Raw genomic sequence first — 24,260 nt, forward strand, 5'->3', positions numbered from 1 at the left:
TTTTAATAGGGACCCCCGTATAAAAAGCATGAGGGTCAAGGACCAGTACTGGGTGGCAACGTACTTAGACCCCCGGTACAAACACAAAATGGCGGAAATGTTACCGCCGTCGCAGAGGGCTGTCAGAATGCAGCACTTCCAGGCCTTGCTTCGAGAAATGCTGCATTCTGCTTTTGCGTGCGCTGGCAGAGGAGCAATTCCCACTCCCAGAGAAGGATTTGCGGGTACCAATCCAACAGCGCCTGCAAGAAGAGGCCGGTTTGAAGATGTGTTGGTGACTTCGGATATGAGGTCATTCTTTCAGCCGACCCATCGACAGGTGTCATCCGGATCCAGCATCAGGGAACGCCTAGACCGTCAGGTGTCCGACTACATTGGGTTAACGGCCGATGTGGACGCTCTGAGGAGTGATGAACCCCTAGACTACTGGGTGGGCAGGCTTGACCTCTGGCCAGAGCTTGCCCAATTTGCAATCGAACTGTTGGCTTGCCCCTCATCCAGTGTCCTGTCCGAAAGGACGTTCAGCGCAGCAGGGGGGATTGTGACCGATAAGCGTACTCGCCTAGCTCACCACAGTGTTAACTACCTCACATTTCTAAAAATGAATGAGGCATGGATCTCGGAGGAATTCAACACATGTGATCAGTAGACCATGTATATGTCTATAAACAATTTTTGGAATCAAGCACACAGACCTTCTTAATTCATTTGGCTCACTTCCCTGACCCAAAAAAGCACACCGTACTATATGCCCCTACCCTCCTCTTTGAAGAGGTTGAGCGGTGTCATATTTCTACTGGGGCTGCTTATTATGAGGGGTTCCCACCATCCCTGTGCTGTGCTGACTTCCTCCTGGGTGTTCTTATTATGAGGGGCTCCCACCATCCCTGTGCTGTGCTGACTTCCTCCTGGGGGTTCTTATTATGAGGGGATCACACCATCCCTGTGCTGTGCTGACTTCCTCCTGGGGCTGCTTACGGTGCTGCTGTCAGCGCTGTATGTCACGGAGCTGCTGTCAGCGCTGTATGTCACGGAGCTGCTGTCAGCGCTGTATGTCACGGAGCTGCTGTCAGCGCTGTATGTCACGGAGCTGCTGTCAGCGCTGTATGTCACGGAGCTGCTGTCAGCGCTGTATGTCACGGAGCTGCTGTCAGCGCTGTATGTCACGGAGCTGCTGTCAGCGCTGTATGTCACGGAGCTGCTGTCAGCGCTGTATGTCACGGAGCTGCTGTCAGCGCTGTATGTCACGGAGCTGCTGTCAGCGCTGTATGTCACGGTGCTGCTGTCAGCGCTGTATGTCACGGAGCTGCTGTCAGCGCTGTATGTCACGGAGCTGCTGTCAGTGCTGTATGTCACGGAGCTGCTGTCAGCGCTGTATGTCACGGAGCTGCTGTCAGCGCTGTATGTCACGGAGCTGCTGTCAGCGCTGTATGTCACGGTGCTGCTGTCAGCGCTGTATGTCACGGAGCTGCTGTCAGCGCTGTATGTCACGGAGCTGCTGTCAGCGCTGTATGTCACGGAGCTGCTGTCAGCGCTGTATGTCACGGAGCTGCTGTCAGCGCTGTATGTCACGGAGCTGCTGTCAGCGCTGTATGTCACGGTGCTGATGTCAGTGCTCTGTATTACGGTGCTGCTGTCAGTGCTCTGTATCTCCTGCACCCTCTTGTTTGCCTACCCTGGTCCCTGACCTTCCCTCTCCTCCATTGCCTTCATTAGCTCCATAGTCCTGAATTGTCAGAACAATTTCCCAAATAAAAAAAAAATGCTTGTAGTTATCGATCCCAAATTCACCTCATACATGTATTATGCTATTGTCCAGGTGGTGGGACTACGTGCTACCCCCTAATAATTACCCCGTGGCCGCAAATTCGACCTAAAGGTTTGCGAAATTCGCCTCCCATTGAAGTCAATGGAGCCCGCGGCGAACGGTCGTTTTCGCGAACGTTTGTGTCCGTTCGCGTTTCGCGTTCGCGAAACGTCCCGTCGGAAGTTCGTCCATCACTAATTAAGACGATAAATATATGATCTTGGAATGTAAGGGGAGATCCAGTAAAGAAAACTGCTTTGGATCTTACTAAAACCTACATATTCTTCTAAACTGAGGTCTCTGAGCTCCATTTTTCCTCACCTTTTCTATGCAGACGGCGCTAAGGGCCTGGAAATTGACAGCGTCGAAATGCTCTATAAGTGCTTCTTATGCCGCGTACACACGATCAGACTAATCCGCACGTGTGTGGGCTCCGGCTGACTTTTTCTCTCCAAAAGTCCGGCGGACTTAGAAGTTTTGACTCAAAATTGTCCACCGGACTCGGCAATCCGGCGGGCAATCCGCCCATCTGTGTGCTAGTCCTCCAGACTTTTGAAATGAACTGATTTGCCCACACACAGAGAAAAGTCCATTCATTTTGAATGCAGCTCCAGGTAGACGGAACTAGAAAAGGAGGTCAAAGTCACCACCTCCATCGGCGAGATTGACACCTCGCTAGCCCCGTCACCTGGTATGGACTTATAGAGTAAGCCCTACGCCGAAAAAATGGCGTGGGGTCCCCCCTAAGTCCATATTAGAAAGGGGTGGGGAGGAGCGAGCGCCCCCCCCCCCCCCCCAAGCCATACCAGGCCACGTGCCCTCAACAGGAGAAGATTGCTGAGGAGTCTGACAAGAAAACCCCCAAGACGGAAGACCACCGGAGCTGTGCAATCAATTCTTTTAAAAACATGTGTTGTGTTTTTTCTTTACACTTTTTTTCACCAGGTGAATGGGTAGGTGTTCCCCAATACTCATTCACATAGGGTGGGGGGCCAGTATCTGTGGGCCCCCTTTTTAAAGGGGGCTCCCAGATTCCGATAAGCCCCCCGCTCGCAGACCCTGACAACCAACGGCCAGGATGGCGGGAAGAGGCCCTTGCCCTCATCAACATGGGGACAAGGTGCTTTGGAATAAAATATTGCACAGGATTTACCCAATGCCACTTAAGTTGCAAAGAACATATCCCAAGGTTTCTCCCCAATGCTGGAGGCGTTTATCTTCTGACTTTGCCTGCAAATACAATTTTTTGGTCCAAGGTCACACAGTTTATTGCCCAATAGACTACTATAGTAGTTCCATTGTGAATAGACCTTTGTTTACGTGGCTTAGTTGGTCCCTTGGCTCTTCTCCAGGCACTTAAGACTCTTATAAGCCTACTGTTATGTTATGCCTGTAAGCCTATTACCCTAAAATGGTAATCGAGGGATGCCCCTATCTTGAACTTCTGGAAATCTTTGATTAATACTGGTGTGTCTCTTTACAAGGCCACGTATGTGTCTCATGGGTGCCTCAAAAAATGTAACAAAGTATGGGACAGTATGGCTTAATTCTCCTTGTACTAGCGCATAGTGTTTGTTTGTTTTTTTTTTTTGGGGGGGGGGGGGGTTTATCACACACTGGAGCTCTTTTGGTACTTGGTTACAACTGCTTCATAGTCTCATTTATCTCTTGCTAGTGAGTGTTAGGAATGCCTTTTCTGTCCCTTGGAGACCTTTTATTTGAGTGATGATATTGTCATATATACCCTGTTCACTGTGCTGAGCAGATACGAATTTAGTGTCTTTAGAGTTGTGTTTGTTATTGTTTGTTGAGCTGAGGAATGCCCCAAGGCTCTGTTTTGTATCACCTACTCATAATATAAAAATTTATTAAAAAGATAAAAAAAAAAAAAGGGAAACCGCTTTATTTATCATGGCCTCCACTCGAAGGCCCCTTTCACACTGCCTCGACTTAAAAGTCAGGCGATTTTGCCACAATTTCAGGGAATGCCTGTGTAAACTTGAGGTCTATGGACCTCAACTCGCATGAAAATCTGACCAGTATAGTAGTATAGGGATTACTTTGAAGTCGACAGGACTTGAAGTTGCAGATATATAAATGGCTATCATTGGAAATCATGGGGAAAGACTTGTCGTGCGACTTTGCAGTCCCAAGACGCAGGACAAGTCGCACAAGTCTGAAAGGGGACTTAAGGCTACGGTTCGTTGTCTGCAGGAAACAAAACTAACTTTTATTTTCCTCATTAAACACACTGTACAGTGCCTTGCAAAAGTATTCGGCCCCCTTGAACTTTTCAACCTTTTGCCACATTTCAGGCTTCAAACATAAAGATATAACATTTTTATTTTTTGTGAAGAATCACCAACAAGTGGGACACAACTGTGAAGTGGAACGAAATCTATTGGATTTTTGAAACTTTTTTAACTAAAAAAATGAAAAGTGGGGCGTGCAAAATTATTTGGCCCCCTTGCGTTAATACTTTGTAGAGCCACCTTTTGCTGCGATTACAGCTGCAAGTCACTTGGGGTATGTCTCTATCAGTTTTGCACATTGAGAGACTAAAATTCTTGCCCATTCTTCCTTGCAAAACAGCTCGAGCTCAGTGAGGTTGGATGGAGAGCGTTTGTGAACAGCAGTTTTCAGCTCTTTCCACAGATTCTCGATTGGATTCAGGTCTAGACTTTGACTTGGCCATTCTAACACCTGGATACGTTTATTTGTGAACCATTCCTTTGTAGATTGCTGTATGTTTGGGATCATTGTCTTGTTGGAAGATAAATCTCCGTCCCAGTTTCAGGTCTTTTGCAGACTCCAACAGGTTTTCATCCAGAATGGTCCTGTATTTGGCTGCATCCATCTTCCCCTCAATTTTAACCATCTTCCCGGTCCCTGCTGAAGAAAAGCAGGCCCAAACCATGATGCTGCCACCACCATGTTTGACAGTGGGGATGGTGTGTTGAGGGTGATGAGCTGTGTTGCTTTTACGCCAAACATATCGTTTTGCATTGTGGGCAAAAAGTTCGATTTTGGTTTCATCTGACCAGAGCACCTTCTTCCACATGTTTGGTGTGTCTCCCAGGTGGCTTGTGGCAAACTTTAGACAAGACTTTTTATGGATATCTTTGAGAAATGGCTTTCTTCTTGCCACTCTTCCATAAAGGCCAGATTTGTGCAGTGTACGACTGATTGTTGTCCTATGGACAGACTCTCCCACCTCAGCTGTAGTTCTCTGCAGTTCATCCAGAGTGATCATGGGCCTCTTGGCTGCATCTCTGATCAGTTTTCTTCTTGTCTGAGCTGAAAGTTTAGAGGGACGGCCAGGTCTTGGTAGATTTGCAGTGGTCTGATACTCCTTCCATTTCAAAATGATCGCTTGCACAGTGCTCCTTGGGATGTTTAAAGCTTGGGAAATCTTTTTGTATCCAAATCCGGCTTTAAACTTCTCCACAACAGTATTATGGACCTGCCTGGTGTGTTCCTTGGTCTTCACGATGCTCTCTGCGCTTTCAACAGAACCCTGAGACTATCACAGAGCAGGTGCATTTATACAGAGACTTGATTACACACAGGTGGATTCTATTTATCACCATCAGTCATTTAGGACAACATTGGATCATTCAGAGATCCTCACTGAACTTCTGGAGTGAGTTTGCTGCACTGAAAGTAAAAGGGGCCGAATAATTTTGCACGCACCACTTTTCAGTTTTTTATTTGCTAAAAAAGTTTAAATTATCGAATAGATTTCGTTCCACTTCACAATTGTGTCCCACTTGTTGGTGATTCTTCACAAAAAATTGTATATCTTTATGTTTGAAGCCTGAAATGTGGCAAAAGGTTGAAAGGTTCAAGGGGGCCGAATACTTTTGCAAGGCACTGTATATAGCTGGTTGCTAAGGAGGGGCCCAGGAAGTCCTTAACAACCAATGAGTCATCAGCTCTCAGCGGGGTTCCCGCCCCCCCCCCCCCCCACGCCAATTTTGTTTTTTTTTTAATGCCAAGGGACTCCCCCAAAATCTATATCAGACCCTTATCCGAGCATGCAGCTCGGCAGGTCAGGAAAAGGAGGGGATGAGCAAGTGCCACCCCCCCCCCCCAAACCATCTGTCCATTCAACATCTGTCAGAGTTTACCAGTGCATCCAAACAGCTGTCACAAGCATGTACCAGTGTACAAAAACATCTGTCTGAAAAAAAAACAATATTTACCCCAATTCTTTGTAAGATGTTATGCTGAGTAAATAGATACCTAACATGTCACACTCTAAAATTGCGTACACTCGTGGAATGATGCCAAACTTCAGTACTTAAAAATTTAAATAGGCTACGCTTTAAAAACATGTAAGGGTCACCAGTTTAGAGCCATAGAGGAGGTCTAGTTCTAGAATTATTGCTCTCGCTCTAATGTTCACAGCGATACCTCAAGTGTGGTTTACATATGCAGGCGCGACCTACGTATGCGTTCATTTCTGCATGCGAGCATGTGAGGGCACTTTAAAATATATATATATTTTTTTTTTTATAGTTTATTTTATGTTTATTTTTACACTTTCCTTTTCATTTTTTAATCGCTTTTATTCCTATTACAATAATAATAAGAAAAGGGCATGACAGGTCCTCTTTACAGAGAGATCTGTGGTCAAGAAGTCCCCACATCTCTCCTCTATGCTGGAAAGCTTGAGATAACAAAACTCCATATGGTCCACAGCCAGGCCTATGATAAACCGCTGCCAGTGGCAAATTCATTCTCCATGTCCCTGATCACACAGTCGAGCCAGGAGAAGCAGCAGAAGGCAGGAGGAGTCCCCTCCCACCGCCTGTAAAAGCAATCAAGTTACTTAAAAAAATAAATCTGAATGATGCCTGAATCAGATATCTACAAAGTTTAGGACGTCATATGATGGCCTATGGGTGGGAAGTGGTGAATATGGTGAGAGACGTACGGATAAGTTACCCCTGGGATGAGAGTGGGACACAGTTAATATACCCCATCATATAATGTAATATCTGAGGCAGGTTTGAATAATATTTGGCAGATCTGCCACCCAGTAGATCATTTTTTTGTGCTATTCTGGTACTCATTCTACACTTTCAAGAATAGATCTAGCACTAGGGAATGAATTTATTTTGCCAATGGTGACAGACTTTAGATATATATAGCTAGACAGCTAAGGGAATGGAAAGTAAACCACTTTTGGTAAAACTTGATTACACTTCAAGAAGCTATAATCGATAGTTTAGGGGAGTTTAAGAGTATAATAAAACCTCAGCTTCCCAGGGTATGGGATTCACTTAAGGCCCATCTTAGAAGGCTTTTAATTCAGGGAATTTCTAAGATCAAAAAACTACAAAAGACTGGGAGTTGTTAGTAATGAAAAAGGTGGCAGAGGTGTAAAAAAAACATACAAAGAAAATCCATCCCCAGAAAAATGTATCTAAATGGGTTGATGCACGGCAGATTTACAGTACAGTATCTCTAACTAAGGCAGAAAACAAAAGGTTCTTTATACAAGGACATTATGAGGAAGTGGAGAACACTGATCATACAGTATGTTGACATTATTGGCATAAGTGTGTGCAGCCTATTGCATGTGTGTGTGCAAGTGTATCTATAGAGCAGTGAATGATGTCAGTAGGGCAGATATTGGTGTCAGTAGTAGTCTTTATTTTAATATTTATTTTTAATTGAACTTTTTTTTTTTTTGAAGCTCCATTAGGGGGCTTTGGTGAAATATCAGGGGTCTAAACGGGGATTCTGCATCACACTGGATAATTAGGCACACCTAGCACACACTGTGAACACGCCTATGATTATTGGCAAGAGCTCAAAATGCTTCTACAGTCATATCATCTATTGAAACTGGGTTACCACTTGTCCTCCTGAAATAGTGGATACTTTCAAAATCTATTATTCTGAGATACAGTATATTATTTCTAAAAAGCGAGAGGTGGAAAGAGAGATGGGGGATTTCGTTCAGAACTTGGAGATACCCTGCCTCTTAGATGAGGACAGGGAGATGTTGTAAGCCCCTATCAACACAAAGGAACTTCAATATGTGATATACAAATACTCAAGCGCTGATATAATTAAAATTAATTTATATTAATCAAATAAACTGAAATCAGCTGCACCAATGAAATTGATCCCTCAATAAACGATGTAAAATAAAAATAAATAAATATTAGTGCGCTAAAAAAACCTCTAATTGACTCAATATGTGGTGTCAGCTTCATCTAATCAGAAAAGGCACCAGGACCTGAGGGGTTGTCAACTGAAATCTATAAGCAATATGGAAAAATTTTACTGAGCTCTAAGGGGTATTAAATTGGACATTGGATAAAGGGAAATCGCCTCCATTCATGACTGAAGCCATGATTATGATACATAAGGAGGGAAAATACTCTCTCTGGCCCTCATCGTATAGACCAATCTCTTTGCTGTGTACGAATGTTAAGCTTCTGGTGAGAGTCTTGGCCACAAGATTCAGTAAGGTTAGTAAGACCAATCTGGGTTTTTATACCTGGTAGGTCAACAGCCTTGAACATTAGAAGAATATTTTTAAATTTACAAATTCCAACAGAAGAGAAGAGCTCAAGAGCTATTCTTTCCCTAGGCTCTGCCAAAGCATTTGACAGCGTCAAGTGGCATAATTAATGGAGTGTCTTGTCGGTCTTTAAATTTGGTCCTTTGTTTATAAGCTGGAAAAGGCTGTCGGTCAATGTAATATAAATAGATGCTGTGGATGCCCCAACTTCTTTACGTTTTACATAACTCACCAATTTGGGTTACTGGTACCTGGTTTAGGAAGATAGATACATTATTTTGGGATCTTGTGTGGAAGCGGAGATAGGCTACATCTTCAGGTGTTGCAGCTGCCAAAGGAAAAAGGCCTTGGAGTTATTTTGTTGCAGCCCAGTTGCAGCATTTACAGGGCTGTACACAGGAAGGTGGCTCTGCATGGTTTAGTGCAGGGGTCGGGAACCTATGGCTCGCAAACCTCTCAATACGCGGATCGCGTGGTGTGCCGATCTGCGGATTGAGCCCATAGGAAAGGCCGCGGCTTCGGCCTAGCTCCGAAGCGGCGGCCATTTTGGTACACCTGGTGGCGCCCTAGGTGAGTGGCGCGCTGACATCATCATCACCCGCCTCAACTGCTCGTGGATCTGCCTGCTTGTGTAGTGGTGAGCAAGCAGACAGTCATAGGGGATATGTGGATATTACAGTGGAGTAGATGGGGGGAGATGTGGATATTACAGTGGGGGAGATGTGTGCAGATGTGGATATTACAGTTGGGAGATGTAGATATTACAGTGGGGGGAGATGTGTGGAGATGTGGATATTGCAGTGGGGAGAGATGTGGATATTACATTGGGGGGAGATGTGGACATTACAATGGGGGGGATGACGTGGATATTACAGTGGGGAGATGATGACATTACAGTTATAATTAATTGAAATTACGATCACGTTTAACGGATGGAAGTCTCAACGCCTGCATGAAGCTTAACCTCACCATGCATCAACCAGACTACAAAGCCATCAGCAAAACCATGCAGCACCAGAATTCGCATTAACGGTAAGAAGTACTTTATTCATCATTGGTTAGCAACAGCATAACAACGTTATTAAAAAGAATTCAGAGGTCATGTCATGTTCGGGAACTTTGCCGTATTTCTTTGTTCTGTGATTTATCCCTTGATAAAGAACACCTGATTGTTTAATTCAGAGACATGTTGTAGGTTAAAAGTGTTGATCTTACATAAAATGCACACATTTACTTGTATTTAGTTTTAAACATATTGTATGGCTCTCCCGGAATTACATTTTAAAATATGTGGCGTTCATGGCTCTCTCAGCCAAAAAAGGTTCCCTACCCCTGGTATAGTGCCAGTATACCACGTTATGTTAGTTGAGACATTAGAGGCAGGTTCATTGAGGTCAGATTCACAATGCCCTACAATTAAGCTACTCTTAAAGTTGTGGTGGATAGCATGCCCTATACTTCACTATACAGGATTAATAGAACATACCTCTATTTGGCATAATAAAAGCTTATTAGAATTGGAAGGGTTAGACAATTTTAACAACTGGGAAGCAAAAGGGAATTCTATGACTCCCATAATTATATTCATCTAGGATAATAAAGATTTGTTTTGTTTTGGATCTATCTCCTGAGGGACCTCAGGATTGAATTAATCAATTTTGTATAAATTATTTTCCCATGTGCATAATTTTTTTTTACTTTTGTACATTATTGACTTTGAATTAAAGTTTATATTGTGAAGAGATAGTTTATATTGACGCGGCTGCTTTATTTCTGTTTTTTGCATGTTTTGTCAGGCTTTCAGTAGGATCGGCTTTGGGGTCAGTGTTTTCTTCCCAGGATATGTAATGCATCTTCATCACCTCTGTTAGCATTGTGCCAGTGAACACGATGATGTCATCACACATCAGCTGAGGAGGAATCGACACACACACACACACACACACACACACAATGCAGGGAGTGTTCATGTCCCATAAAATAAATTCTCACCAGCAATAGGATCATAAGTGTGACATCAGGGGAGCACAACACCAGCCGAGGAAAGAGAAAAAATAACACTGGACCTGTTAGGTTATCTTAATAGTTTTACTTAGTGGTGGCTGGTGCTCAAACTGTTTGGGAGGTGGGGGGGCGCAAACAAACTGAAAAATTTAGAAAAAAACATAAATTGCAGCCTCACTGTGCCCATCAAATGCAGCCACTGTGCTCATCAAAACGCAGCCACTGTGCTCATCAAATACTGCCACTGTGCCCATCAAATGCGTCTCCTCCCCTCCTCCTGAAAGGCATCCAATCACAGTGCCTGTTGTTTCATCCAATCAGGTGACGGGTAAAATACCCACGCTTTCTGATTGGCAGGGAGGCGGTTTAGTGTTAGAAAAGGGAATATTCATTTGCTTTTTTTAACACACCTGGGTGAACTGCAAGTACAATGCTTTGCGCTTCGAGTTCACCTTTTTGAAGCCTATTAGAGCCTATGGCTCCGATCAGGTGCTTCAAAAACACACCCCCACCACTGGAATTCAGGCGCCCAGCGTCCACACTGAGAAACCTGAATAGGGGGTGGCGACCATGGATAGATTCATGCAATGCAAAAATCTATCAATTATTCATATGGCTGCAGAGAGGGGGCGGTGCCCGTGTGCCGTTAATGGACGCACCACCACTGGTTTTACTATTTTTACTGCTTTCGGAACAGCCGCCGCAGTTATACTGCGGCAGGTTGACTCCCCTGTGCTAGCCATCGTAGCTGTACGTTGGCTCTCTAAGACACCTCCAGCGGCATGCGCACGCCCAAAGCAAGTCATCAGGGGTGATGCGAGTGCCGGCGGGTGCGATGACCGCCGGGCACCCGCGATTGCTTGTTACAGAATGAGAACGGGGATGTGTGTAAACACATTCAGGTGAGTAGAAACAGATTGTGTGTTCATACTAAGTATGAACACCGATCTCTCTCTTCCCCTAGTCAGTCCCATCCCCCCTACAGTTAGAACACACCTAGGGAACAAATGTAACCCCTTGATCGCCCCTTTTCCTGCCAGTGTCATTTATATAGTAAACAGTGCATTTTTATAGCACTGATCGCAGTATAAATGTCACTGGTCCCAAAAAATGTGTCAAAAGTGTTGCATTTGTCTGCCTGAAATATCGCAGTACCCATAAAAATCGCTGATATCCGCCATTACTAGTAAAAAAAAAAAAACGATAATAAAAATGCCATAAATTTATCCCCAATTTTGTAAATTTTGCGCAAACCAATAAATATACGCTTATTGCAATTTTTTTACCAAAAATATGTTGAATACATATCAGCCTAAACTGAGGAACATTTTTTATTTTTTTTATTTTTTAATTGGGATATTTATTATAGCAAGGAGTAAAAGATATTGGGGGTTATTATCCACTCTGCACTGCAAGTGCACTTGAAAAGTTCAGTCGTTGTAGATCTGAGGGGGAAGATCTGAAATGAGGGGATGCTCTGCTGATTTTATCATCCAATTATGTGCAAGCTAAAATTCTGTTTTTTATTTTCCTTGCATGTCCCCCTCGGAGCTACAGCGATTGCACTTCCAAGTGTACTTTCAGTGCACTTTCAAGGGAACTCGCAGTGCACTTGTAGTGCAGAGTCTCTTTGCCTTTAGTAAATAACCCCCATTGTGTTTTTTTTTCAAAGTTGTCTCTCTTCTTTTGTTCATAGCGCAAAAAATAAAAACTGCAGAGGTGATAAAATGCCGCCAAAAGAAATGGCCTGGTCATTGAGCAGCCAAATCTTCTGGGGCTGAAGTGGTTAAAGTATAAATGTTGATGTAAATATTCTGGTTCCATGGCAGGCAGCTTTTCACCCTTTGACCCTTTCTTTTGCTTGTAGTGTAATGTAACACAAATGGAAACTGAAGTGCCACACCACTGCCAAGAGATACAGATACAATTTTATTCCAAAAAAACATCAGGGGGATAATCTGCAGGGTAGTCAAACCAAGTCTCGCCAAACCAGCTGCTGACCCAGCCTGATTTTGCACTCTTCAGTTTTAGTAAATTAACCCCATCAAATTCAAGTTTCCTGACAACTTTTTTTTATTTTTAACGAGAATATTACAAAACATATTTTGACCAAGTTTGCATGAATAATTGCTTATGACTGTATATTTAGGCCTCAGGCAGACATTTTTACAGCAGCTGTTTTTGGCTTCAGTCATTTTTTTCTACAGTCAAACTCCCCATCATGTTATCCTATTTGTCCATGCACACATAGGCTGTTATCAGCAGTTTTTGGCATTAAAAAGCCCCCCAAAACTAGTGGGTTCTGAGAGGAGCTTTTTAGCTGTTTTCAGCTATAAAAACACTCCAACGTTAAAAAACACTGATAGACGACAATAAACGCTCAAAAACATGGCTCACCAGCATTTTTAGATTATTTTGATCCATGAAAAAAAAAACGGTAATGCAAAAAAAACCCGCTGATGAATGCTATTGCAAAAACATTGAAAAGCGTTGAAAAACTCATTGCAAAGCTACTGGCGTTTCTATAACGTTATTTTAACGTCCAGTGTGCATGAGGCCTAAAAAAAACTAAAAAAAAAAAAAACTAGTGGGTTCTGAGAGGAGTTTTTCAGCTGTAAAAATGCTCTAACGTCAAGAAAATGCTGATAAACGCTCAAAAACGTGGCTAACCTGCTAAGAAACGCTAATAAATGTTAAAAACGCTATTACAAAAACATTTAAAAAAAACAGTCGGTCTTCTAAACTAGCATTCGCAATGGAGAATTATCATTCGTGACGTGGCAAATTATTAAATCTCAAAATGCAGCACACATTCCCTTCTTCTTTAGGTGTCCGTTTATGAAGCAATGATCAGTGGAGATCCAGAGGATCGCCGCTGATCACAGCCCATAAACAGTATATAAACCAGAGATAATCGGGGGAGATGTGTTTGAACTTGTTCTCCCGCCGATTATCTCCGCACATGGAGAATCCACATAGACTGACACAGTAACGGTCACTATATGAAGCTGTGATCTCAGCGCTTCACTTGTGATCTGTGTCAGAATTCACATGCCCCGATTCACCAACTCAGAGGTGGAGAACCGGGGTAGTGAAGAGGGAATCGGGGGGATCTGAGGAGGAAAGAGGAAGATAATTAACTTCCTTATGCCTCGTTCAGACCCCCCAACACTGTAACCATGTCCCCCTGTCATATGTATGTGTATACATATATATACATATATATATATAATGTGCATATGTATATATATATAATGTGTGGGTATATACATGTATATATAATGTCTGTGTGTGTATACATGTATATATTATGTAGGGGGACGCTTTATTTCACTAACATTAATCACACCGCGTGTCAGTGTATTGAGCTGTGATAATTTATCACTGCTTAATATAATGACATCTGTGTGTATCAGTGAATTTCTAGTACTGTAATCTCGTAAAGTCTCACGAGATTCCAGTATTAGGGGCCGTTCTCCAGTGTTAGAAGCGTTTGTAGATCTCTTCACTCCTCCAAGTGTGAAGCGATCTACTCCGCTTCATATAGTGGCACACAGAGGAGAAAGATCTCCTATGTGAATGCCGGAGAATGAAGCAGTGAATAGATTTCACTGCTTCATAAAAGGACACCATAATGGGATAATAACGAAGCTGCTTTGCTGGTGATACTGATGGAGTTATTGCAAATTAATTTTCAATCGCTTTTTTTTCTAGTGATATCAAGAATAATATTATTATGCTTTATTTTTATTTTTTTTGGGCAAGTTACCACAACACCATTATCCCGTAGTTTTTAAGATCAAAGATACAAATATGTTGGTGTCCCTTGTCAATTTTACATTGTATTTATTTTTAAATGTAACTGCCTACTCCCAAACTGTCATTTGAAGTAAAACAGATAGCCAAGTATTATTCTCCACAATTTTTTTATTGTGCATTAAAAAAAGAAAACAAATAAAATTAGAAATGCCAATAGAACTTAACCAAAAAATGCATTCTATGAATTAAAAAATATAGACAATATACCAAATCAAATCATTATTATTCAACCAAAAAATAAAATAAAAGCCTCATGCATTTGTCTTTCTTCTTAATATAGGGGGTCAACAATGCCAAGAGTTGATGAGTCGCTGAAGAGTTGCTTACAAGTTTAAATTAGTATTTTTTGCTAGAAATTTATTTAGCACCCCCAAACAATCTGTATATTTTTTTTGCAGAAACCATAGAGAATAAAATGGCGGTCATTGCAATATTATATCACACTGTATTTGCACAGCGGTCTTACAAACGCAATTTTTGGGGAGAAATAAACTAAAAAAAAACTGTAAATTTAGCCCAATTTTTTAATATAATGTGAAAGATGATGTTACACCGAGTAAATTGATACCTAACATGTCATGTCACCTAACGCGTCATGCTTTAAAATTGCACACGCTCGTGGAATAGTGACAAACTACGGTACTTAACCACTTGCCGCCCGCCCTATAGGCAATTGACGGTGGCAAAGTGGTTTCATAATCCTGACCGGACGTCATATGACGTGATCAGGATCATGAGCCGCTGCACGCCCCCGGGGGCGCGCATCGCGGCGATCGTTGTTGCGGGGTGTCAGTCTGACACCCGGCAACTACGATCTCGGTAAAGAGTCTCCGACGGAGACTCTTTACCACGTGATCAGCCGTGTCCAATCACGGCTGATCACAGTGTAAATGGGAAGAGCCGGTGATCGGCTTTCCCTCACTCGCGTCTGTCAGACGCGAGTAGAGGAGAGCCGATCGGCTGCTCCTCTGACAGGGGGGGTCTGTGCTGATCGATTATCAGCACAGCCCCCCCGAGGATGCCCACACTGGACCACCAGGGACGCCACCAGACCACCAGGGAAAAGGTAATCCTCCCTAGACCACCAGGGATGCCAGTCAGCACAATGGGTGCCAATCAGTGCCCATAATGGATGCCAATCAGTGCCCACAATGGTTGGCAATGATTGGCATGCATTATTGTTTGGCACTGATTGGCATCCATTACTATAGTATAACACCAATGCCGCCTATGAGTGCCCACCTGTGCCGCCTATGAGTGCCCACCTGTGCCGCCTATGAGTGCCCACCTGTGCCGCCTATCCATGCCCATCTGTGCCGCCTATCCATGCCCATCCATGCCCATCTGTGCCGCCTATCCATGCCCATCTGTGCCGCCTATCCATGCCCATCTGTGCCGCCCATCCGTGCCCATCTGTGCCGCCCATCCGTGCCCATCTGTGCCACCTATCCATGCCCATCTGTGCCGCCCATCCATGCTGCCCATCCGTGCCAGCTATCAGTGCCAATTTGTGCCACCTATCAGTGTCCGTCCGTGTCGCCCATCCGTGTCGCCTATCAGTGCCGCCTATCAGTGCCGCCTATCAGTGCCACTTCATTGGTGCCACATTGGTGCTCATCAGTGCCGCCTTATCAGTGCCCATTAGTGTAGCCCCATCAGTGCCCATCAGTGAAGGAGAAAACGTACTTATTTACAAAGTTTTGAAGCTGAAACAAAAAAAACATTTTTTTTCTCAAAATTTTCGGTATTTTTTTATTTGTAGCGCAAAAAATAAAAACCATAGAAGTGATCAAATACCACCAAAAGAATGCTCTATTTGTGGGAAAAAAATGATAAAAATTTCATTTGGGTACAGTGTAGCATGACCGCGCAATTGTCATGCAAAGTGCGACAGCGCTGAAAGCTCAAAATTGGTCTGGGCAGGAAGGTGTTTAAGTGCCCTGTATTGAAGTGGTTAAACATCTCCATAGGCGACGTTTAACCACTTAACAACCGCCCCATAGCCGAATGCCAGCTACAGGGCAGTTTCTTAACTCTGGGAGGCCGTCATATGACGTCCTCCCAGAACTCCACTCTCGCGTGCCCCCCTGGGGCGCGCACTTGAGAGCATCTGTGACCGCCGGGTCCACAGGACCCGGCGCATCACGGATCGCGGTAAATGGCCGCTCATTGCGGCCGTTTACCACATGATCGCTCTGTCAAATGACGGAGTGATCACTTGTAAACAAACCAGCGTTCCTCCCTCCCCTCTCTGTACCGATCGGTACAGCGGAGGGAGAAGAGATCGGTGTCAGCAGCACTGTGGGCTGCATCTGCAGTGCCTACATCGCTGCTCACCGAAATTAACCCCTCAATACCCTGGCGATACTCTGCAATACCCGCCAATACTCTGCAATACCCGCCAATACTCTGCAATACCCGCCAATACTCTGCAATACCCGCCAATACTCTGCCATAAATTGCCATACCCAGCCATACTCGGAGATACCCAGCCATACTTGGAGATACTCTGCAATACCCAGCCATAGACGCCCCCCGCCCTCTGGTGCTTCTACCGACTCGCCAATACGATCAAAGCCAGAATCTTTTTTTATTTTTTTATTTCAGGCTTCCCAGCCTAGAGGTGACATGTGGGGTCTTATTGACCCCATATCTCACTGTAAAGAGGATCGGTCATGCCATATTCCTATTACAAGGGATGTTTACATTCCTTGTAATAGGAATAAAAGTGATCAAAAAAATTATTTTTGGGGAAAAAAATGTCAAACTAAAATAAATAAAGTAAAATGAACAATAAAAATTTTTTTTTTAAAGCGCCCCTGTCCCCATGTGCTCGCATGCAGAAGCAAACGCATACATAAGTCCGGCCCACATCTGAAAACGGTGTTCAAACCACACGTGAGGTATCGCTGCGAACGTTAGAGCGAGAGCAATAATTCTAGCCCTAGACCTCTTCTGTAATTCAAAACATGTAACCAGTAAAAAAAAATTTAAAGCGTCGCCTATGGGGATTTTTTATGTAGCGACGTTTGGCGCCATTCCATTGCAATTTTGAAGAGTGACATGTTAGGTATCTATTTACTCAGCATAACTTCATCTTTCACATTATGCAAAAATCGGGCGAACTTTACTGTTTTTTTTTTTTTAAGCACAAAACAGTTTTTTTGCCCCCAAAAAAACGCGTTCGCAAAATTGCTGCGCAAATACCATGCGAGATAAAAAGTTGCAATGCCCACCATTGTATTCTCTAGGGTCTTTTCTAAAAAAAACGTATATAATGTTTTGGGGTTCTATGTAATTTTCTAGCAAATAAATTATGATTTTTACATGTAGGAGAGAAATGTCAGAATTGTCCTGGTTGCTCCAGAACGCCTCATGGCGCTCCCTGCATGTTGGGCCTCTGTATGTGGCCACGCTGTGTAAAAGTCTCACTCATGTGGTATCGCCATACTCGTGAGTAATAGCAGAATGTGTTTTGGGGTGTAATTTGTGGTATGCATATGCTGTGTGAGAAATAAACTGATATGACAATTTTGTGAAAAAAAAAAGGAAAAAATATCTTGATTTTGCAAAGAATTGTGGGAAAAAATTACAACTTCAAAAAACTCACCATGCCTCTTACTAAATACCTTGGAATGTCTTCTTTCCAAAAAGGGGTCATTTGGGGGGTATTTGTATGTTTATGGCATGTTAGGGTCTCAAGAATTGAAATAGGCCATCAGTACTTCAGGTGTGATCAATTTTCAGATATTGGCACCATAGACACTTATTTTTACCAAAGATATGTAGTGGTATAAATTTTGGCCAAAATTTATGAAGAAAAATTACTAATCTGCTAACTTTTATAACAGAAACGAAGAAAAATATATTTTTTTACAGAATTTTTGGTCTTTTTTCTTTTATAGCACAAAAAATAAAAAACCCAGCAGTGATTAAATACCACCAAAAGAAAGCTCTATTTGTGTGAAAAAAAGGACACAAATTTCATATGGGTACAGTGTTGCATGACTGAGTAATTGTCATTCAAAATGTGAGAGCACCGAAAGCTGAAAATTGGTCTGGTTATTAATAGTTTCATAGTTTCATAGTTAGTAAGGTTGAATAAAGACAGCAGTCCATCCAGTTCAACCTGATTGAGTGTCTACAATTGCCCCTGTGCATTGCACACTCACATCAGTCCCTACCCTCAAAGAGCCCACAATCCAAAGTCCCCATTCATATACTAGGGCCAATTTTGGACAGAAGCCAACTAACCTACTTGCATGTCTTTGGATTGTGGGAGGAAACCAGAGTACCCGGAGGAAACCCACGCAGGCACAGGGAGAACATGCAAACTCCAGGCAGGTAGTGTCGTGGTTTGGATTTGAACCAGCGACCCTTCTTACTGCTAGGTGAGAGTGCTAACCACTACACCACTGTGGGTGTTTAAGTGCCCAGTGGTCAAGTGGTTACATTTTTTTTACAGGTTACCTTTTTGGAGTTACAAAGGATGTCTAGTGCTAGAACTATTGCCCTAGCTTTAATGATTGCAGTAATACCTCACATGTGTGGTTTGAACCAGGGGCCAAGTCCTGGGGAAAAAAGTGTGGGAACTCTCACCCAAGATCCACTCCCCCACCAAAAAAAATAAAAAAATTATACGCTCATATGCATGAACGCTTCAAAAGTGGTATTTTTCATCCAATTTTCGTATTGTGTGTATGAAGCTTAACTGTTAGTACATAAAAAAGCACAATCCTAAATAAACATAAATATGGTAATTCTCTGAATAATCAGCATTCAATTGTGCTTCCATGCAAATGTGAACATCATGTTCTGATCTTTATTGGGAAATGTTATTTTGTATATAGAGTGTTTATGTGGTGAGTTTACACTTTTCATTGAACAGAGTTTGGATAACACAGGGTTAACCGGAAAGGTCATAAATGAACTGCACATTATCTGGACAGAATGCTTGGGGAGATAGTGATGTGTTCCTGCTTAGGAGATGTATGTTAGCTTGGCATGCTGCAAACTCTGGAGGGCTCCAACACACACTCGGTGCTATTCCAACCCTTCACATATTTCCACATAAACTTCCCTCCTGGCATTAAACTTTGCCAGGTATTGTGCTCAGCTTACCACCCCAAACTGATGTTCCTCCCTCAGCTCACCTCTCTCCCTGCATGTCCTGTGAGCAGAATAGCTGATCTATCCGTCAGCTATCTGTGATTGACAGGTAGATCGAAGCGGAAGCTGTCATGGGGCCCCCTACTGGCAATGCCTGAATGGTCAGGTGTGTGGCACTTACTATTGCGAGCTGTGTCGGCTGCTGCTGGTGTAGCACCTGCCACACAGCTCGCATACTTCAAAGTCTTGCAGGGCACAGCTGCTAATGGGAACTGAGTTCCTGTTGTGGAAAAAGTACAGGACTTGAGCCCTGGTTTGAACACTGTTTACATATGTGGGCATGACTTACGCATGCGTTCGCTTCTGCGCACGAGCTCGGAGGGACAGGGAGCTTTAAAAAAAAATGTCCTTATTTTACACTATCCCTTTAAAAAAATTGGATCACTTTTATTCCTATTATAAAGGAATGTAAACATTCCTTTTAATACAAATAAGTATGACATGGCCTCTTTAGTGAGAGATCTGGGGTCAAAAAGACCTCAAATCTCACGTTTACATTTAAAAGCAAAAAAAAAATGTAATTTTGCTTTTAAGAGGAGAAAAAAAATCATCCCTTTAAGGCCTGGAAGGCGAAAGTGATGTAGGAGATCCTCCAACGGCTATCTTGCCCTCACTCGGCTTCCTGCCCGGGCACCAGATACATCAGATTGGGTCACGTCTAACCAACAAGTCGTAAGCCTGGAGACGACCGGGAAGCGATGCCTATGAAAGTGATCCTGTGGTGAATCCGCCAACAGGACCACTTTTAGTACAAAAGGCCAAAAAAATGGCAAAATAACAACATAAATGTATCGTGACCAGTCCTGAAGTGGACAGTCTGAGTAGACAGCAGAGCTTTCAGAAGAGCCCAACAGGATACAGCATACTACAGTAGTGGTCAGCTACAAGACCCGTCACCCTGCACAAGGAGAGAGAGAATCAGAGAGCGGTCTTTTTTTCACAGGAAGCTCTTGTACAGAGGAAAAGTTTCACACTGGATCACTGCAGAAATACATAAAACAAGATTCAAGTAAATACTCATACATCTTGTATTTAGTCAATATTTGCTTATCCCGGAAATGCAGTCACTTATTTAGGCAGCCTTAGGTACTGCAGCTGCCTGAACACAATAGCCAGTGGTGGGGATTCCACTGTCCATACTGTTTAGCATGGATGGCTGTTTAGCTGTACTGCACCCTACCCCCTAAGCCGCTGCTGGATTTGTAGTTTGATTGTCCTCCAGTGATAGTTATCAATAAATAAAAGCCCAACAGGAAAATAGAGTTTAGAACAGCCATTCTCAACCAGGGTTCCATGGAACCTTGGGGTTCCTCCAGGGGTTGCTAGGGGTTCCTTGAACTGTGGCTAATGAACCCCCTATTTGATGATGCCTACAGAGTTCAAGGTTCAGCACCACTTAGTAAAGCCAGCAGCATGACACCAAATATCTTTTTAGCTGTCTTTAAAGGTGACATTCTAAACACCACTTTAAGGGGGGCATTATTCCTATTGACCACTAATATAAGGAGCATTGTTCCTATTTAGCCCTGATGATTTGGTTTTAGTAAGGGTTCCTTGAGACATGAAAATTATTTTTGGGGTTCCTCTAGGGTTAAAATGTTGAGAAAGCCTGGTTTAGCAGAAAAGAACAGTAACAATATACAAACTCAGGGATACATTTAGAACCAAACACAATTGTAACAGTCCTCCATATGAGCTAAGAATCAAAGAGTCCCTGTCTAAGTCCTAGACATATGCAATTAATTTCAGTCCAAATGTAAATTTGTACAAATTTTTGGTTATTCAAATATTTGAATGTATCAGAATCTCAGAATAAAATGGTTTCATTGAAATTAGTTTAGTTTATTCACTTTTTAATTCCTAACGAATTTGAAATGTTCGGAACAATTCGAATTTGGATCGGTCGTTAAAATTCTGCGTGAAGAATAGCTAGTTGTTAAGCGCTTCCCGACTGCCGCGCGCTGATATACGTCAGCAGAATGGCACTGGTGCCCAAAAAGGGCATACCCATAAATCCCTTTGTAATCACGGGATAGCGGGCGTAGTCCCGCCACGCGCCGTGGGAGCGTGCCCGCATCGAGGAGAGGCAGAACATGGAAATGCCTATGCAAACAAGGCATTTCTCTGTTCTGCCTAGTGACATTACAGGGATCTTCTGTTCCCTGTCATCGGGAACAGTGATCTCTGTCATGTCAGTAATAGCCCACCCCCCCCTACAGTTAGAACACGCTGAGGGAACACATTTAACCCCTTGATCACCCCCTCATGTTTAACCCCTTCCCTGCCAGTGGCATTTATACAGTAATCAGTGGCTATTTTTAGCTCTGATTGCTGTAAAATAAATAATATATAATAATAAAAATGACAAAAAAAATCTATCCCCTATTTTGTAGACGCTATAACTTTTGTGCAAACCAATCAATATACACTTATTGCAACTTCTTTTACCAAAAATATGTAGAAGAATATATATTGGCCTAAACTGAGGGAAAAAAATAGTTTTTTTTATATATTTATTGGGGATATTATAGCAAAAAGTTAAAAACTATGCTTTTTTTTCAAATTGTTCAATCTTTTTTTGTCTATAGCGCAAAAAATAAAAAACGCAGAAGTGATCACAGAAAGCTCTATTTGTGGGAAAAAAAGGACATCAATTTTGTTTGGGTGCAACATCGCATGACCGCGCAATTGTCAGTTAAAGAGACACAGTGCCGAATCACAAAAAATGCTCTGGTCATTAAGGGGGTAAAACCTTCCAGGGATGAAGTGGTTAAAAAGTGGGCTGGGAAGCCAGCCGCCACATCCTTAACAACAGATGAGTCATCTGTCTTCCCCAGTGACAGATGATTGTAAAGAAAAGAATGACGGTAATACCGTAGGAAATTCATGAAAAAAAAAAAAACAACGTGCGCCCCCCCCCCAATCCATACCAGGCTCTTAGGGTCTGGTATGGATTTTAAGGAGAACCCCAAGCCAAAATGTTTTAAAAAAAATGGCATGGGGTCCCTTCCCAAAATCCATACCAGACCCATATCCGAGCATACAGTCTAGCAGGAACCATACCAGGCCACATGCCCTCAGCAAGGGGGGTGCATTGGGGCACTGTGCCCCACCCCAAAGCACCCTGTCTCCATGACGGTGACAAGGCCTCATTCTCACAACTCTGGGCTGTGGTTGTGAGGGTCAGCGCACGGAGGGCTTATCAAAATCTGGAAGCCCCCAGATTCCACCCCCCCCCCTTGTGTATGAGTATGGGGTACATACTACCCCTACCCATTTAAAAAATAATTGATAATAAGTGAATAAAGACACTACACCATTTTTTGACAAATTCTTTATAAAAAAATCAAAAACATGTCCTCCCCCATGTAGATCGTTTGTCAATCACACCACCTGCCGGACCCCAAAAAAGAAAAAATAGTAAAAGTAAATAGCTAAAGGGGCAGAGACACCCGACAGATGTGACATCACCGACCCAGCATGCTTTGCTCACTCATCCCCCTTTTCTGGCCTTCCAGGCTGCATGCTTGGATAAGGGTCTGGTATGGATTTTTTTTTAACTGTGGCAACAACCATCTATTCTTCATACAGAATTCAAATTGGTTGATCATTTTTCGACAAATCTGGATTTGAATTGTTATGAAAATGTGGAATTCATTAGAAAATGAACAAAACTAAACTAAACGAATCAACAAAACAAAATTAGTAACATAATGAATCTATCTGAAACGAAACACATTTTTCCATTCTACACATGTCTCTACTAAGCCCCTGGCCAATGGGTCAATAAAGAGCCTGCCCACATAGGGCCATGGTTCTCCTGTAGGAGTGCTCTATGAGGGGGTCAGTGAAGTGCTGTAAAACTCAGGTAGCCAACGAGCCTTTTATCACAAATACAGTTCTGGTCTCCTGTAGTCCCCTGTAGGCCATGCCATACACCCACACACACACACACAGGGCTCCCCTCTCCAGCCAGCAATAGCTACGTCAGAGGCCTTCTCCCTAGCTACAATCTTCGGTATGAGGCTCTTCCCTATACTGCTCTGCCACAGTAGCTCCCAGTAGCCAATCTCTCTCTCCTCTGGAGTAAGCAACCTCTCCCCGATCTACACCACTGGCATAACTATCTGCAACTGTGTCTACATAACACTCAGCTCTCAACACCAATTTGCACGTAAAATGCATGTGTAAACCATGAGTCGCTGGAGTTACAGCTTACATAGAGCTATGGACTCCCCATGTGATTGTGCTGATTTACCCTGTCATGTACAATGAATCACATGCTCCTCTGTACATTAAAGTAAAGGGTATTTTCTTTGGTTCTCAGTAGGGTTGCCACCTCATCCCTTTAAACCTCGAAAACATATGAATTAGACAGGTTCTGAGGCTAATTTAATGCAGATAAGGCACCAAGTGAGTTTAATTATCACCTTAATCAGCCACAAAACCTGTGTAATTCATATGTGTTTGGCTTTAAAGGGATGAGATGGCAACCCTAGTTCTCAGTGCTGAGTAAGGATGAGCTCAGGCGTGTTTTTAACAAAGATCTGCCTAATACTGCTCAGCACTAGGGATGAGCTCTGGCGTGTTCACATACGCCATGTGCAGAGCCTGCCAGGAAGTCGGCACAGTGCTGTACTAATCACAGGCAGCTAGACATTGTCCCGATAAGGGTCTGGTATGGCTGCAGAGATTGGGCAATCAGAGGAGGTTATTTATAAAAGGGGTTCGGTGCCACTGTAAATTTGCTCAAATGGGGTGTGTACATAAAATAGAGGTACGCCTCCACCATTAGCCTATCACAGAGCCACAAGAGGTGTCATATAGATATCTTGTGGCTCTGTGATAGGCTAATGGTGGAGGCGTACCTCTATTTTATGTACACACCCCATTTGAGCAAATTTACAGTGGCGCCGAACC

This window comes from Lithobates pipiens, unplaced genomic scaffold (assembly GCF_037356315.1).
Source record: "Lithobates pipiens isolate NorthernLeopardFrog02 unplaced genomic scaffold, aLitPip1_a1.2 Scaffold_30, whole genome shotgun sequence".
NCBI classification, from domain to species: Eukaryota; Metazoa; Chordata; class Amphibia; order Anura; family Ranidae; genus Lithobates; species Lithobates pipiens.